This window comes from Bos indicus, chromosome 20 (assembly GCF_029378745.1).
Source record: "Bos indicus isolate NIAB-ARS_2022 breed Sahiwal x Tharparkar chromosome 20, NIAB-ARS_B.indTharparkar_mat_pri_1.0, whole genome shotgun sequence".
In the NCBI taxonomy this organism is placed as follows: domain Eukaryota; kingdom Metazoa; phylum Chordata; class Mammalia; order Artiodactyla; family Bovidae; genus Bos; species Bos indicus.
This window is the reverse complement of record NC_091779.1, coordinates 42178160-42196457: the sequence shown is the minus strand read 5'-3', so window position 1 is coordinate 42196457 and position 18298 is coordinate 42178160. Positions and strand designations below refer to the sequence as shown.

The following is an 18298-nucleotide window of genomic DNA, read 5'->3' as shown; positions in this document are numbered from 1 at the left end:
GTCTGACCTTGGTCATAAAGCCAAAGGCAGTGTTTGGCTGCCTGGGTCACACCGGCAGAGGGAAGTATGGAAAGCCAAACAAGGGCCCAGTTCCTAATCCTGCAACTTCCATGCTATTATGCCCATGGAATCCTATATCCTTCTGCTTATAATTCAATTTGTTGAAGAAAATGGAGGGATCAAGCTGAATAAAAGAGAGTTAAAGGTTCAAATCCTTTTTGTTCCCACTGAGCTATTTTCCCCTCCATGCTTTACAAACCAAACAGAACTAGAGGTTGTCAGAAGGTTACAAAGACTCTGCATGCTCATTATAACAAATCCCCCTAAATCTAGCCTATAGACATTGTTAAGTATTTCTTTATGCATCACCTTAACTTGTTTGTACTATTATGGAACCATGTAAATATTTGATTTGCACCAGAGTTCTTCATTTTTGTCATGTTATGGGTCCACTCCAGACACAGAGCAGAATGGTAACATAAATATAGAGAATGCCAACATCCCAGTTTACATGTCTTTTAGAGTCAGAATTGCTAATTATCATTTTGATTGACTCATTCAAAAATCAGATAAAAATCCCTGACATATTGGTAGTCAACAGTCAATGGATTCTTAAGCCACTGATTTTTTTTCATTTTCATTGGCTTCCCTGGGTAGCTCAGCTGATAAAGAATCTGCCTGTGATGCAGGAGACCCTGGCTCAATTCCTGGGTTGGGAAGATCTGCTGGAGAAAGGATAGGCTACCCACTCCAGTATTCTTGGGCTTCCCTGGTGGCTGAGCTGGTTAAGAATCTGCCTGCAATGCAGGAGACATGGGTCTGACCCCTGAGTTGGAAGAGCCCCTGGAGAAGGGAACAGCTACCCACTCCAGCTACCCACTCTGGCTTGGAGAATTCCATGGACTATATAGTCCATGGGGTTGCAAAGAGTCGGACACGACTGAGCAACTTTCACTAGTTCACTTCACTCACATTGATATGAATGACAGGTTTGGTGCATTATTTTAAATATGAAAAACTACAAATATATTGTAACCAGAAAAAAATTATGTATAGTTTCTTCCCGTTTTCTAGTCACAGAAAGTACATGTGCACAAGAAAAAGGAGACATTTTAAAAGATTAAAATGTATACATGTGTGAAATATATGGATAAATATTTTAGGGGGATTGATGTGCTTCAGAAGACTTGAGGGCCATAAGGAAAGCATAACAAAAAGCCTGAAATATCAGTCTGGATGTGGGATTTAATGCTGACTAGAGGGAACGGAGACTGGAGTTAAGAAGACTGTTGAAGAAGCTATCTCAGTTATGGCATTTTCAAATAGATTTGGAGAGAAAATGCTTTTCATTCATTCAACAATTATTCACTGGAGACTATGAAGTTAATAGCATGGGCAGCATGCCTATGTTTGATCCTTAGCTACACTGAGACTACTTGGGTAATACTGGGCAAGTTATTTAACCTCTCTCTGCCCTCCATTTCTTCAGCTGTTAAACGAGGGGAGTGATAAAGTTGTTGAGGTGAGGATTAATTAAGGTAATATACAGAAAGAGCTTAGAATGCGGCCAGCATATCATCAATAGCAAGGAACTAAGGGAAGGCCAGAGTAAGGAGGGCAACATCCCCTCAGTACTGTCGAGTGCATCTGCAGAGAACAGCGAAGGTGAAGAGCAGAATGGACCCAAGGTGCCCAGGCGACGGTGCTGCTATTGCTCAGTCTCCTCTGAAGTCAAGTATGATAGGCCAGAAGATGGGGCCAGAGCAGCTAAGGCAGCTGCAAACACAGCTCAACAGCGATTCCGAGTTCTCTTTGCTATCTCAAATAAACCAAAGATAAAATGAGCACTACACTTTATGTAATTTGATGATCCTGGTGACTCTTGTAGATCCTGCTATTAAGGCTTTTTCTCATTTCATTTTAAAAATCGTTATTTAACACCACAGCTTGGAGTTTATATTATTTAAACTACTGTGAAATGTTATAAAACTTCAATGCATCTAACAATCAAAAATGACTATTGCACTTAGGATATAATAATGTTTTAAGTTGGAATTATAGTAGCTAAGTTGTTGAGATCCTTATATTATTGAAACAAAGTTTATTATTGTGGGAAAATTACTTTTGATTTAATTATTTAATTACCCTTTTTAAGAACAACAAAACTTTTTAAACTTTGACCTTTAGTATATTGAGTACAGATTTATATTGGGTTCTAGGTCTGATCTTTCAGTTAGTACTTTAGATATTGTATTTAAACCTTTGAATATCTATATCTTTATAAACTCTGCAAGACCCTAGACTACACATCTCACCCATCTTTTTATCCTTAAAGATAACCTAGCACAGATTTTGCACATTGGAAACAAATATTGCTTCAATTAAACAGTAATGACCACAAAAGATAAAAACCTGCCATATTTTCTAAAAACTTCCTACCAACTTATTGGTGTGGATGATTTAATATGGATATCATTGATAGTGTTTTGTGCTGTTGACAACTGAAAATCTAGTCTATGTTAGGTAGTAAATATTTAAACCAAATTCATTATGAAAGTCTTTCCATAGAAACTATTTCTAAAAATTTCACATCAAAATGACACAGGTATTTATACTAGGAGAAAACTCGAGCTTCCTTACTAGAAACCAGAGACATTAAAGATAACACAGTTGTATGTACATCTAAAAGGAAAGATAAAAATGAAAATACATAGCAAATAATACTGTATCATAAAAGTTGGTTCCTTTAAGACTTTTACAAATGAAAAGTCAGACATTATTTAAGATCTCACAGAAGAAAGTTTGGAACAAATTGAGAAAAAGTCAGAGTTCACCAACAGAAAACAAATTTTTTCCTGAAATTCCTAAGAAGCTACACTGTGCAGACGACTCAAGTGCTCAGTGAAAGAAAAATCATTGAAGACCTAAGAATGTTGATTGCAGTGATTCACAAAAAAACAGCTATAGAGAAAAATGGAATAACAGAGGGAGAGAAAAATTCTGTATAATGACTAATTCTTTTTTTTTACCAAGTATATATTCTTCTAATCAACATATTTTGAGTTCTCACTGGAAAAATAATCATTTCTGAAAAATAATCTCATCTTAACTCTTTATACTATTTATGAGTACAATTCAGAAGCAAAACATGAAAGAGAAGATGCCAAGAAAGTTCTGCTTTAAAACAGTTATATAAAACTTTAGCATGCTTTATTGTTTTCTTTTCATAAGTTGTGAAGCTTAAGACTCTGGCTCATTTACTTAATCTACATCCTTGCATTGTTTCTTTTTTGTTTTCCCAATGAAGATAAATACCACCCGGGAGCAAACTTTCCCTTCAGAAATCAAATTAAGCCATTTTTATACCTGTATATTCTCTAAGTTTGAGATTACTGCCAAATAAAAGTGTTTAAAAAAATTTTTTTAAGAAATCAATAAAGTAGAGTAGATTATAAGAAGTTACTTTATCATCCATTTGTATCTTGAGTGTTCTATCTACTCTCCCAACTCTATGTATTCTGTAAAAAGAAGAAAAGGGAGGAACCGTTTACCTTGTACAAAAGCTATGATCTTGACAATTACCAATCTACCTGCCTCTTAGGAGGAAATAAGATTTCAAAATCGAATCAAGAAAATTAGATGACTTCGGCAGACTTGAGTGGCAGGACTTTAATTTTATCTCCTTTTCAACAGACTGGACATCATGTTACTTAAGTTTTAAAGTGGTAATGAGGCAGGCACAATCTTCACCACAATTCAAACTATCAAGTAACTGCAAAGAAGGCGGGGAGGGTGCTGGATAGGGAGGGACAGAACAGAAAACGAAACACAAGGTCATCCCCTGGCAGGTGAAGAGGCATCTCAGATGGTTTTTCAGCAGAATTTTATTGCAGGAAATTTGTAATGAGACAAGAGCAATGATAATAGTTTTCCACATTTTATCAAGCACTACCGTTTACGAACTGCTCTCATATGTACAGCATTCCTCGTGATCTGAGCACTGTTCCTGTTGAGCATGATTCAGTCCTTTTGGGTGTGAGGACACAGAGTCCCAGAGCAGTTAAGAGACCAACACAGCGCCACTGCCAGCAGAATACCAAAGGTGGGGATGGAGTTCAGATCTTTGATGTGATTTAGTCTAATACTCTTCCCTTAAAAGATATTATTACCTTGTTAAAGTAGTAGAGGGTATTTCAGGCATGGTGTGCAAATAGAACAGTAGCAGAAAGGCTTAGGAGTTACAGCACTGAGTTTCGTTATTCTGTTACTAAGTCATGTCCAACTCTTTGGGACCCCATGGACTCCCCTGTCTTTCACTATCTCCCAGAGTTTGCTCAAATTCATGTCCATTGAGTCAGTGATACTATCCAACCATCTCAATCTCTGTCGCCTCCTTCTCCTCCTACCCTCAGTCTTTCCCAGGATCATGGTCTTTTCCAATAACTCAGCTCTTCACAGCAGGTACTCAAAGTATTGGAGCTTCAGCTTCAGCATCAGTCCTTCCAATGAATATTCAGGATTGATTTCCTTTAGGATTGACTGGTTTGATCTCCTTGCAGTCCAAGGAACTTAAAGAGTGTTCTCCAGCACCACAATTCAAAAGCATCAATCCTTTGGCCTTCAGCCTTCTTTATGGTCTAACTCTCATATCCGTACTTGACTACTGGAAAACCCATAGCTTTGACTATACATATACAGACCTTTGTCTGCAAAGTGATGTCATTGTACTGAGTTTAGGGCACAAACATCACTGTAAGAACACTGTTTCTAGAAAAGGACAACACAGTTCCTATGATAGTTTCCTTTGTTAGATTGTGGGAATTATCTTACTGAACTGACTGGCCTACTTTTATGCATCTGTTTGTGAGTTATACCAGTACAGAATTTCTATTCAGTATATCATAACTTAATCTCCAAATTCAGTAAATGCACACTGGATTCATGCAAAGCTATTAAGAAAAGGAGTGAAATTGGAACCCATTTTAGAATCTAGTTCTTAAGGAAGCAGTTGGAGGTCACTGTCCATTTCTCCTGCAAAAGTTCCTTGGCCTCTAGCCTGCCTTACTTCTGGATGATCCTGATATGGCCATCCAGATTGAACACATTTCTTTTTCACTGATTGTTTCCCAGTTATTCCCTTAAAGCAAAAAACAGGAACAGAAAACAAAGCAATTTAAATTATTTAAGAATTTATAAGCTGTTCCCCTGCAAGAAAAACTAAAGCTAATAAATGAACTCATAATTTTTTCTCCTAGAATTGCTCACTATTATTTCTTGACTGTATGAGTGGGTTACAAAATTCAATTTAATCATCATTTATTGGACATGTACAGGATGCTTGGGAGTTATGAATTTGAATGAGAAATAATCTCTCCCTAAAGCAAACTACTTGTTTTATAAAGAGATGGCTTTAACTTTTTAGATCCTAAGTAAGAGTCAACATAACTATATTATATCCAATATGTTTTTTACCTTTGAGGAAAAACATATTTAGGGAAAAGTCCATTAGCTAGTGAGAAATATAATTTTTGTTTATTTCTGATGCTTGAATCATCATGTCTCAAATGTCTGCATTTATCTATTAATATTTTCTTCCAAAGTCTATTTTTCAGGGAGAGAAGGTGAGAGGGGGCAGGTGGAGTGTGTGTGTGTGTGTGTCCTTAGGTTTGACAATTACTGAAGAGAGTACACTGAAAGGCAAAAAGTTGGATTGTAACTAGTGAGTTACAATGCCTTACTAAATCAATTTTCGACTGGGTATCTGGCTCTCAGCTTGATTTACCACTGGCTTTTTGAAAATGAAAATGTTAGACTAAACAGGAGCTGAGACTAAATGTCTAGTCTGCCAAAGACCTTGGACTTCCAGAGCCAAGCAAAAGGCAGTAAACAACGCCTTTTTGGGAAAATAACTGCATGCGGTGAAGAAACCAAACTGCATTTGTTTAATTGATAAATCCCAAATGAACAACAACATCTATCACAGTTTATATCATTTGTGCCAATAGAATTTACAAATAACTTAGCCTGAGGTCTCTTATAGTAAATATAATGAATCCAATAGTGTTTATAATTATGGTAGGGAGTGCTGACTGGTAGTATGCTCTGATTTGAATAAACAGGCAGATCTTGGTAAACTCCCTGGGTCTGCTGTTAACTTTGGATAAATTACTTAACCTCCCTGAACGAAGTTTCTCTGTAAAACATAGAGAAAATAAAGCTTATCTCCTGGAGTGATTATGAGTATTAATTGATTAACAAATGAAGCACTCCTGCAGTTCAGTTCAGTTGCTCAGTCGTGTCCAGCTCTTTGTGACCCCATGAATCGCAGCAGCCAGGCCTCCCTGTCCATCACCAACTCCCGAAGTCCACCCAAACCCATGTCCATTGAGTCAGTGATGCCATCCAACCATCTCATCCTCTGTCGTCCCCTTCTCCTCCTGACCTCAATCTTTCCCAGCATCAGGGTCTTTTCCAATGAGTCAGTTCTTTGCATCAGGTGGCCAAAGTATTGGAGTTTCAGATTCAGCATCAGTCCTTCCAATGAACACCCAGGACTGATTTCCTTTAGGATGGACTGGCTGGATCTCCTTGCAGTCCAAGGGACTCTCAGGAGTCTTCAACACCACAGTTCAAAAGCATCAATTCTCCTGCAGTACCTAACACATAGTAAGTGTTCACCAAGGGTTAGTTTTCTTCCTTCTTTACTAAAATTCTTGAAGGACCACCTGCAGTTCCAGCTCACCTCGAATTTCAAAGATTAAGAACTACCTTAGTTTGCTATCACCACTGTAATGAATTATCACAAACTTAATAGCTTAAAACAGTACAAATTTATTATTTTATAGCTTTGGAGGTCAAGTCTGAAATACAATCAAGATGCCCACAAGATGTCTTTCTGGAGGCTGTAAGGGAGGATCTGTTATCTCCTTGCCTTTTTGAGCTTCTAGATGCTCTCTGGTCTACTTGGTTCATGGAGACCTCCATTCCTCCATCTTCAAAGACAGCAGCATAGCATCTTCATCTCTCTCTCTCTCTCCTCCTCCTCTCCATCATCACAGTTCCTTCTCTGATCCCAACTCTCCCCTGCTTCTTACCCTTATAAGGGCCCTGGTAATTACATTGAGCTCACCTGGAAAAGCCAGCCTAATCTTCCTACTTGAAAATCATCCTAATCACCCCTGTAAAGTATTTTTTGCCATGTAAGGTGACGTAACAGTCACTGGGAATTGGGACATGAACGTCTTTGGGAGAGCCATTATTCTGCTTACCCCAACTATTATAGCACTAAAGTTTTGTTCATTTAATAGTTACTTTGGTACTTTTGACATTAAATTCAAGATATTGAGTGTAAAAGATAAATGTCAAGGGAGTTAATACATTTCTCCTGAGTTTAGATTTAAAATTCTTTCGCTTTTAGCACTTTTGTCAAAAATTCTCCTTCACACAACACAAGGTCTGTTTCTGTGGTTATTAAATCTAACAAAAGATAAAAGATTGAATTGAATGGGGTCATATGGAAACTCTGCAAATGCAGAACACTTTGTGGTATTATATGAAGATATTTTTAAAGTTACAGCATACAAAATGAGAAAAAATATGGAAGGATAAATAGATAGATAGATAGAGGATTCAATCAGTGGTTCTCAAAAGGAAGCAATTTTGTCCCCTAGGGGACATTTGGCAATGTCTGGAGACATTTTTGATGGTCACAACTTGAAAGGTGCCACAGGTATCCAATGGGGAGAGGATGCTGCTAAAATCTTACAATGCCCAGAATGGAGTTACCCAGCCCCAAATGTGAATAGTACAGAGGTCAAAAATCTTGAATTAGATATATCTTTGTAACTCAGCATTTAAAATATTGTTTGGTACCAAATAAATCTTTAATGTATGTCATAGTTCAGTTCAGTTCAGTTGCTCAGTTGTATCTGACTCTTTGCGATCCCATGGACTGCAGCACGGTAGACTCCCTGTCCATCACCAACTCCTGGAGTTTACCCAAACTTATGTCCATTGAGTTGATGATGCCATCCAACCATCTCATCCTCTGTTGTCCCCTCCTCCTCGTGCCTTCAATCTTTCCCAGTATCAGGGTCTTTTCCAATGAGTCGGTTCTTCGCATCAGGTGGCCAAAGTATTGGAATTTCAGCTTCAGCATAAGTCCTTCCAAAGAATGTTCAGGAATGATTTCCTTTAGGATGGACTGGTTGGATCTCCTTGCAGTCCAAGGGACTCTCAAGAGTCTTCTCCAACACCACACTTCAAAAGCATCAATTCTTCAGCGCTCAGCCTTCTTCACAGTCCAACTCTCACATCCATACATGACCACTGGAAAAACCATAGCCTTGACTAGACAGACCTTTGTTGGCAAAGTAATGTCTCTGCTTTTGAATATGCTATCTAGGTTGGGCATAACTTTTCTTCCAAGGAGTAAGCGTCTTTTAATTTCATGGCTGCGATCACCATCTGTAGTGATTTTGGAGCCCAAAAAAATAAAGTCTGACACTGTTTCCACTGTTTCCCCATCTATTTCCCATGAAGTGATGGGACCAGATATCATGATCTTAGTTTTCTGAATGTTGAGTTTTAAGCCAACTTTTTCATTCTCCTCTTTCACTTTCTTCAAGAGGCTCTTTAGTTCTTCTTCACTTTCTGCCATAAGTGTGGTGTCATCTGCACATCTGAGCTTATTGATATTTCTCTCGGCAATCTTGATTCCAGCTTGTGTTTCTTCCAGCCCAGTGTTTCTCATGATGTACTCTGCATATAAGTTAAATAAGCAGGGTGACAATATACAGGCTTGACGTACTCCTTTTCCTATTTGGAACCAGTCTGTTGTTTCATGTCCAGTTCTAACTGTTGCTTCCTGACCTGCATACAGATTTCTCAAGAAGCAGATCAAGTGGTCTGGTATTCCCATCTCTTTCAGAATTTTCCAGTTTGTTGTGATCTACACAGTCAAAGGCTTTGGCATAGTCAATAAAGCAGAAGTAGATGTTTTTCTGGAACTCTCTTGTTTTTTTGATGATCCAATGGATGTTGGCAATTTGATCTCTGGTTCTCTGCCTTTTCTAAATCCAGCTGGAACATCTGGAAGTTCACAGTTTATGTACTGTTGAAGCCTGGCTCGGAGAATTTTGAGCATTACTTTCCTAGCGTGTGAGATGAGTGCAATTGTGCGGTAGTTTGAGCATTCTTTGGCATTGCCTTTCTTTGAGATTGGAATGAAAAGTGACCTTTTCTAGTCCTGTGGCCACCACTGAGTTGCTGGCATATTGAGTTCAGCACTTCCGCAGCATCATCTTTTAGGATTTTAAATAGCTCAACTGGAATGCCATTCATAGAATTGAATGCAAATATCCAGAGAAAATATATATGTTGTAGTTAACAGACTAGACTATGGTGTCAGACCGCCTGGACTCAAATCCTTCTCCTGTTGGTTTTATGATGCTGAGGAGTCCCTGAACTCTTACCTTACCTCAGTTTCCTCATCAGCTGAGGTGATAGGAAGATGGTCGTCATGAGTAATAAATTATATAATCTATGTAAAGAGTTACAGCACATTACTTGGCCCATAGTATGGGCTTCATAAACATTTGCTATTATTCTTTTCCCAAATCCTAGATAGACCCTTGCCAAATGATTAATCAGATAAGAGAAAACTTAAAGATGAAATATTTTCCACTGTTATAAAAGTCAATCAAATTACTTATATAGAAGAATAGAATTTTTTCTGGTCATGATAAGAGGCAACATGGTATAATAGAAAAAGAATATGGGATACGGAGGCAACCTGATCCTAGGTTTTGTCAGAGGAAGAGAGATTTTCTAGATTCTTTTAGAATCCACTTAACAGAGCAAGAGATAAGCCTGGGGACTTCCTTGGTGGTCCAGTCGTTAAGAATCTGCCTTGAAATGCAGGGGACACTGGTTCAACCCCGGTTGGAGAACTAAGATCCCACATGCGTCCAAGCAACTAAGCCGTACTCCGTAAGTAGAGTATCCCTGCAATGCAAAGAAGAGCCCATGTGATGCAACTAAGACCTGATACAGCCAAATAAATAAATGTTTTTTGAAAAAGTGAGAGTAGCCAGGCCAATTTATTAGAACTTGTGAATCCCATTTATAAATGTAATTACCAAAAATTATCAGTGCCAGGCTCTGAGCTACAGGCCATTTGTCATTCTTCCTCCTCAGGTATCATCTCAGTTTTTATTGTGGAAATTGACACTTCCTCCTACCAAAACTTGTCATGGGGGTACTCTTGAAACCTGACCAGTCAATCCTAAAGGATCTCAATCCTGAATATGCATTGGAAGGACTGATGTTGAAGTCAAAGCTTCAATACTTTGACTACCTGATATGAAGAGCTGACTCATTGGAAAAGACCCTGAATATGGGAAAGACTGAGGGCAGGAGGAGAAGGGGATGACAGAGGATGAGATGGTTGGACAGCATAACCCACTTAATGAACAATAGTTTGAGCAAACTCCAGGAGATAGTGAAAGACAGGGGAGGCTGGTGTACTGCAGTCCATGGGGTCACAAAGAGTTGGACAAAACTTAGCAACCGAACAACAATAAATTCTTGAAACTGAGGGAAGGATTTCACATTCCTGGCTACTAAACACATGAAAACTCACCCCTGTGTGTATCAAAGGTCATTTCTACTTCCATGAGACAGTGTATCTCAAGTCCAGAAAAGGAGGCAGTGGGAAGGTGTGGCAAGTTTGTGGGTAAAGGTGAAAACAGAGCGGGTTTTTGCCTTTTTCCCTTTGAGGCAATCATGTGATGAGGGAGAAGCTCCTTTTAGCTCCTGGGCTTCTCCGGGGCAAGAAAAGGGTAGATGGTCTCACTGATGGTACCTACCAAGGACAAAGCAATCCTATACCTAAGGTCACATTTGCCAAAGGCAATGGACAAGTGACAGTCAGACATTAGTGGGTATGTGATGCCAATGAGGCAGGCAGGGTGGGTATAATCACCTCAGACCCTAGAGAGCAGATCTGTAGATGCCCCTGAGGAAAATGATGGATGAGAGCTATTGTCTAGAAACCAATGGATCGGAGGCAGTACAGGACTGCCCTTGGCTCCAAAAGCCCCAAATTTCCCACTGATATGGGCCATGTGGATCTCTCCCCTTCATACACTCAGACATCATCTTCGACTGAATCAGGAGCAAAGGAAGAAAGCAGAAGCCAGAAAGACTAGGGTTTATTTAAAAGAGTTATCTAAAGAGACTGTATTATTGAATCAGGAGACTTTATTGGATTGCACTAAATTATTGACTGAATATTCAATCCAATATCGAGTTCCTAGAACTCAATGGGATTAGAGCTCGAGGGATAAGCTATTTATAAAAAGAAAGAATAAGAAAGTTGCATCTTCCCATGCACATCTGAGTGCAGTGTGAGAAAATATGTGACCCTGCACCTCAAGGCAAAGGCACTTCTATTTCAGTTGGCTTTACTGTCTTTATTACTCCAGGTACATACTCAAGGCCTCCTCTGATTTTCTCCCGCACGGAGGCTTGAAACCATGAAACGTGCTCACGCTGGTTGCCAAGTCATTTTTCTCCCCTCAGTGATTCAGCCTTCTCCTAGAAGTCTTCCTAAACCATCAAAGAGCTAACACATGCCCTGACATCACCCTGTTCAACTCACAAGTTCCCTCTGTGTTGCTCTGTATGTTTCCCTTACCTTGTAGTTGCTGTTCAGTTGCTAAGTCATGTTCGACTCTTTGCCACCCCGTGGACTGCAGCATGCCAGGCTTCCCTGTCTTTCACTATGTCCCGGAGTTTGCTCAAACTCATATCCACTGAGGTGGTGATTATTTCTAACTAATATTTATTAACAGTACTAAAGTGTCTAATTTCTGCTTTTATTCCCTTTCTTTTATATAGCAGTCAGTATTTCCAAGCCTAATTTGAAAATGTATATATCGAAGGTAGATAATAGGTGTTTTTTATCCATTGCCTTATGTATCTCTTCAGGCCAGTAAGTGTTTTAAAATAGTTGTGGTTGACAGTTAAATTATATTTTAGTAGAACAGTGTTTCTGTGAAATGGAGCATTTTCCATTCATTTTCTGTTAGCTTCAGCAACAGGATGATACTCGAAATATGGCTGCATAAAATCTTGAAGCTTCTTCACCCTTAACAGATGACTTCTGTCTCGGCCCTTACAATGTTTGAGGTACTCAGGGGACTACCTTTTCAACAAATCCAGTACAGGTTTGTTTTATTATTGAGGTTTAATTGGTTATTAAATAAAATATTTTATATCTAAGGTGATATGAACAAATCTTCTCTTTTCAACAAATCTAGTACAGGTTGGTTTTACTATTAAAGTTTAATTGGTTATTAAATAAAATATTTTATATCTAAGGTGATAACTTGAATCCTCTCTAGGATTGCTTAGATTAGATAATGTGCTTAGTGTTTGGCTGTTGTTGTTTATCACTAATTATGTCCAACTCTTCTTGTGACCCCATGGACTGTAGCCCACCAGGCTCCTCTGTCCATGGGATTCTCCAGGCAAGAATACTGGAGTGGGCTGCCATTTCCTTCTCCAGGGGATCTTCCTGACCCAGGGATCTCTTGCATTGGCGGGCAGATTCTTTACCACTGAGCCATCTGGGAAACCCTAGTTGCTAATTTATCTGGCAACTTCAGGAATATATTTTCTTGATACATTAGATCAGATCAGATCAGTCGCTCAGTCATGTCCGACTCTTTGCAACCCCATGAATCGCAGCACGCCAGGCTTCCCTGTCCATCACCAACTCCCGGAGTTCACTCAGACTCACGTCCATCAAGTCAGTGATGCCATCCAGCCATCTCATCCTCTGTGGTCCCCTTCTCCTCCTGCCCCCAATCCCTCCCAGCATCAGAGTCTTTTCCAATGAGTCAACTCTTCGCATGAGGTGGCCAAAGTACTGGAGTTTCAGCTTTAGCATCATTCCTTCCAAAGAAATCCCAGGGCAGATCTCCTTCAGAATGGACTTGTTGGATCTCCTTGCAATCCAAGGGACTCTCGAGAGTCTTCTCCAACACCACACTTCAAAAGCATCAATTCTTCAGCGCTCAGCCTTCTTCACAGTCCAACTCTCACATCCATACATGACCACAGGAAAAACCATAGCCTTGACTAGACAAACCTTTGTTGGCAAAGTAATGTCTCTGCTTTTGAATATGCTATCTAGGTTGGTCATAACTTTCCTTGATGAATTATCCTAAAATCAAGTGAGAAATCAGGTGGAAGACATTAAGATTTATTGATTATCTTCTATGTTTCAGAAACTGTCATTGATTATTGATATTTTATCCAATTTTATCTTTATAAATTTCACTCTTTCTTTCTTTGTAATCATCCATTGTTGAAGATCTATAATGTGCCAATATGTCAAGTGCTGAGAATACAGAAGTGAACCAGACAGGTTTGGCATCTTTTTTCATGAAATTTGCAAACTAGTTGTTTGCTGACTGAAACATGAAAATAGCTGTGAAATTCTCAAAAAAAAAAAAAAAATCAAGAATGTGCTGATGGCTAACTAGGGAAGAAATTGGGAGACTCTAGCAGGAGAGTATAACTTAGACTAGAAACTTAGGGAAGACTTCCCTGTGGAGATCAAGATTACAAAGACCTGATGTATGAATTGTTTAAGTTCATCTAACTGCAGAAAGGAAAATAGATGAAAAGGAAACAAGACAAGATGTGTGGGAGAGCCTCGTTGCAATAGACCAAGGAGCAGTGGTGGTGACTTGGACCAGGGTAGCACAAGCAGGAATGGAGACAAAGTAGGTGGTGAGTACCCCAGAGGGGGTAATGGCATCCCACTCCATTATTCCTGCCTGGGATGGACAGAGGAGCCTGGTGAGTTACAATCCATGGGGGTCGCAAAAGTCAGACAACTTAGCGACTAAACCACCACCACAAGGTGGTGAGTCAAGATATAGGTAAGAGGTAGGATTGGCGGGAGTTAGGGGTCTAATGTGGAGAAGGCAATGGCACCCCACTCCAGTACTCTTGCCTGGAAAATCCCATGGACGGAGGAGCCTGGTAGGCTGCAGTCCATGGGGTCGTGAAGAGTCAGACACGACTGAGCGACTTCACTTTCACTTTTCACTTTCATGCATTGGAGAAGGAAATGGCAACCCACTCCAGTGTTCTTGCCTGGAGAATCCCAGGGACGGCAGAGCCTGGTGGGCTGCCGTCTATGGGGTCACACAGAGTCAGACACAACTGAAGCGACTTAGCAGCAGCAGCAGCAGGGATCTAATGAATGTGGAGACAGAGACAGAAGGGGGATTTAGGGTGACTCTCTGGTGGTCCTTATGATTTTGATGTAAACGTGAAGTATTCAACAGGTGGATTTTGAAGGTGAAAAAGCTTATGTCTAAATTCTGACTTTCCTACTGATCAACTAAATTAATTAGATTATTGTAGTAGTCATGTTGTTCATCTTTAAGACAAAACTCAAAATGATTAACTTTGCCAGGTAGTCCTCCTCTCCCTGTCCCTTAAATGTGGATATTCCTTAGGTCCTTGTCTTCCCTTGTTTCACATGAAGTGAAGTGAAGTCGCTCAGTCGTGTCCGACTCTTTGCGACCCCATGGACAGTAGCCTACCAGGCTCCGCCGTCCATGGGATTTTCCAGGCAAGAATACTGGAGTGGGCTGCCATTTCTTTCTCCAGGGGATCTTCCCAACCCAGGATTGAACCCGGGTCTCCTGCACCAGGGAAGCCCTCTAAATGAGATTATCCATCTATTTTCATAGATTCCACTATTATCTATATGCCATTAATGTCCAAATCTCTATATAACCCCAGAGCAGACATTTTCTTGAGATCCAGAGTTATGGATACAGCTAATTCCCAGGCAAATATCTTGGACAACTTACACTCAGTACTTCCCAACTGACCTAATCACCTCTCCAAACCATTCTTCTTTATTTATTTATTTTTGAGTTTTGTCTTAAAGATGAACAGCATGACTACTACAGTAATCTAATTTAGTTTATCAGTAGGAAAGTCAGAATTCAGACACAAGCCTTTTCACCTTCAAAATCCGCCTATTGAATACATCATATTTATGATGTAAGAGGACAGGAGGAAAAGGGGGCAACAGAGGATAAGATGGTTGAATAGAATCACTGACTCAACGGACATGAATCTGAGCAAACTCTGGGAGATAGTGAAGGACAGGGAAACCTGGCATGCTGCAGTTCATGGGGTCACAAAAGAGTCAGACACGACTTAGCAACTGAACAACTAAATGATGTAAGAATAATTTATTGAAGCATATCTCTGAGCTAGACCTTCTGTTAACCATTTTACATATATTGTTTTATTAATTTTCAGAGCAACCTACCTGTAAACTAAGTATCAGTATTATTCTTACGTAGATGAGAAAAAGACCTGGAGAAATTAACTAAGTTCCCCAAAGTTATACAACTACCCCATAGTGTGACTTTATACCCATTGCTTTCCTTTGCCCAAAATCATGCATGCTTTCAACATTAGTACTAGTGCTCAAACTTGAGCACTCATCAGAATTACTGGAGGGCTTCTTGAAACACAGACTGCTGAGCTACACCTTTTCAGTTTCTGATTCTGGTGGCAGATGAGGTCTGAGATCTTGCATGGCTAACTGGTTCCAACAGCCCACCACAATAATATTGGGCAGCCAAAAAGTTCATTCAGAACATCTTATAGAAAAACCCAAATGAAATTTTGGCCACCCAATATTCTGCCATCAACATTTTAACTTGTAAAAAAAATCATCAGATATAAATTAGTTAACTCATACTAACCACTAACATCCAAATATAGCATTATTAAAATATGTTGATAATATAAAATTTTATTAAAAGATTTTTTACCTATCTAATCCTATGATCTCTAAAACAAAATCCACTCCTAATCCCTGTCATGGACTTTGAGAAATTACTTCCAGATGTAAACTCTATCTAACAAGCTCTTTACAATTTTTACAACATTAAGTGTGTTTATTAGTATTATGTATATGAGCATTATGTCAAGATATGTATGTGTATACATACACATATTGAATTCAGTTAAGCTTCAATTTGTCCTAACTTGATTTGTAAATTTATTTTCCCAATTTAAAATATTATTCAGTCTGTTTAGCACAAAGGTGTTCTCTCTGCTGCAAACCCAGTTTCTATACTTCAGTCCCAATCAGACATCTTTTAACCATGGCTGTTCTCTGATTCTTGTACATCTCAGATTAGCACTCATTCCATCTCTTAAAGGGCCTCATTACTTTCTGTAAGCATATTAGTCATAACCCAATTTTTTATTTTAGAAAACAAAATCACATAATTCCTTCCCCTGTTAAGGTACTTTCAGATGTGTCATGTCATGTAGGTATGCTTCTGTTTAAACTCTGCTTTCTTGTCTCAATGATGCTTAGAAAATTCAGTTTAGTTACTGACTTAGACAAGTGACTCAGAGACACATAGGTAATGGGAGGAAGGGAGCAGCATTAACTAGCTCCATAAGCCACTAAAATCTGTAGAATTAGTGTCACACCTTTGAATTGGAGTCAGAATCAAGTTGGGAGGTGGTGCATATAGCAGGTAAAAAGATCCTGGCACTGCTTTGGTGATGCCTGTCATGGGGTCATATCTGTAACACCAAATTCCTGCATTTACTTGTTAAAGTACTACACTTAAAAAAAATAGTGACAGAGCTTCCCTGGTGGTCCAGTGGTTAAGAATCCACCTGCCAATGCAGGAGACACCAGTTCAATCCCTGATCCAGGAAGATTCCTCATGCTGCGAGGCAACGAAGCCCTCTTGCCACACCTACTGAAGTCTGAACACCCAGGGCCCGTGCTCCACAAGAGAAGCCTCTGCAATGAGAAGCCTGTGCACTGCAACTCGAAGGTAGCCCCCACTCACTGCCACTAGAAAACCAGCAATGAAGACCCAGGGCAAACAGAAAGTTAAATAAATAAATTTTTTTTAAACTTTATTATTTTAAAAATAATGAGGATGATAAGTCAACAGAAAAACAAGCAAAGACCAAGAGCTCCTCCTGAAACAAAATCCTCCAGGTACAGTAGTAAAAAGTCCTGAGAGCCCCAGATGAAACGTGACTTTCTGAGGAAAGTGGATAATTTTTACTTGATGGTGAATCGTTAAAAGTGAACCAGATGATTAAACTTAATGGAACAGCCACATTAAACTGAAATTAGTAAAAAACATGCCTCAGGCAGCCTACAACCTTTTATTTGTTGTTGTTTAACTTCTGCCTTTTACAGTGGCCATGATGAATGACATCACAAAGGAAAAAAAATCCAATTAAATTCTAAGAGCTCAATAAACCCCTAATGTCTGCTTGTCACCACCACTTTCACTTGCACTGATGTCTTATGTTTCCTCTTCTCCCCAAGAAGAGAAAAAAAAGAACTGGCCCCAGGGGGGTTCAGCAGAGGGGGAGCTGAGTAGAGAAAGAGCACACTAAGGCTTCCAGAAGTTTCTATTCTGTGTACTTCATCAGATGCAGACACTGTGCTGGAAGTGGGGTGAGGTTAAATTGTTTTATTATCATACAATGCCTTTGTGAAGAGATACATTTTCCCACTAGTTTTCAAATACTGATAAATCAGAAGTGGAATCTGCCGAGCAATCCCTGGTCACACTCTTAGCTGGTATCTCCACTGCCCTTTTATATTGTCCTGGTGTTTGTTCTATAAGTCATCAACATGGTGTCTCCTGACAGCTAAAAATAAGTTTCTGATTACTTTTGCCTGAATAAATCTTGTGACCAGATATGGTATTCACCTACTAAGTGTGCAGCGATTGCATATTGAAAGTGATGAAAGAACCAGTCGAGGGGAGTCTAGAATCTAGCGGAATGCAGAATATAATAAATCACATGGAAAGATAACAGTTGCCACCTGGTAGAAGAATACTGGCTTTTGATAACAGATTTTACCTCAGCGATACCGTGCGTTTGTTAAATGGGGTTTTCAAAGTCCTCAGAAAAGTTCTCAAAGTCAAAATAAAAGCAAAAACCTGTTTATTATGAACTAAGAGCTAATCATAGTAACAGTGTCTTAAATTTGGAAGACACTATAAAACACATGCTTTTATCCCATGTTTATGTAGGAATAAACATAGTCTTTGTATATAGTCTCTAAAGAGTGCTTCATGACAGCTTTGTCCTGTAGCTCCATTATCTTCATTTTCTGGTAAGGATCCCAGTGCTGGGAGGTTAATTGACTCTTCTATGATCTCACACTTGGTGAGTGAGAGGATGAGCAAGAGCT

The 18298-nt window shown here is 39.3% G+C and overlaps 1 protein-coding gene across 3 annotated transcripts in view; it reads left to right on the top strand.

Moving 5' to 3' along the window:
• Positions 1-18298, top strand: part of CDH6 (cadherin 6) — a 150478-nt gene that overhangs the window by 92590 nt on the left and 39590 nt on the right. The window lies entirely within an intron of this gene.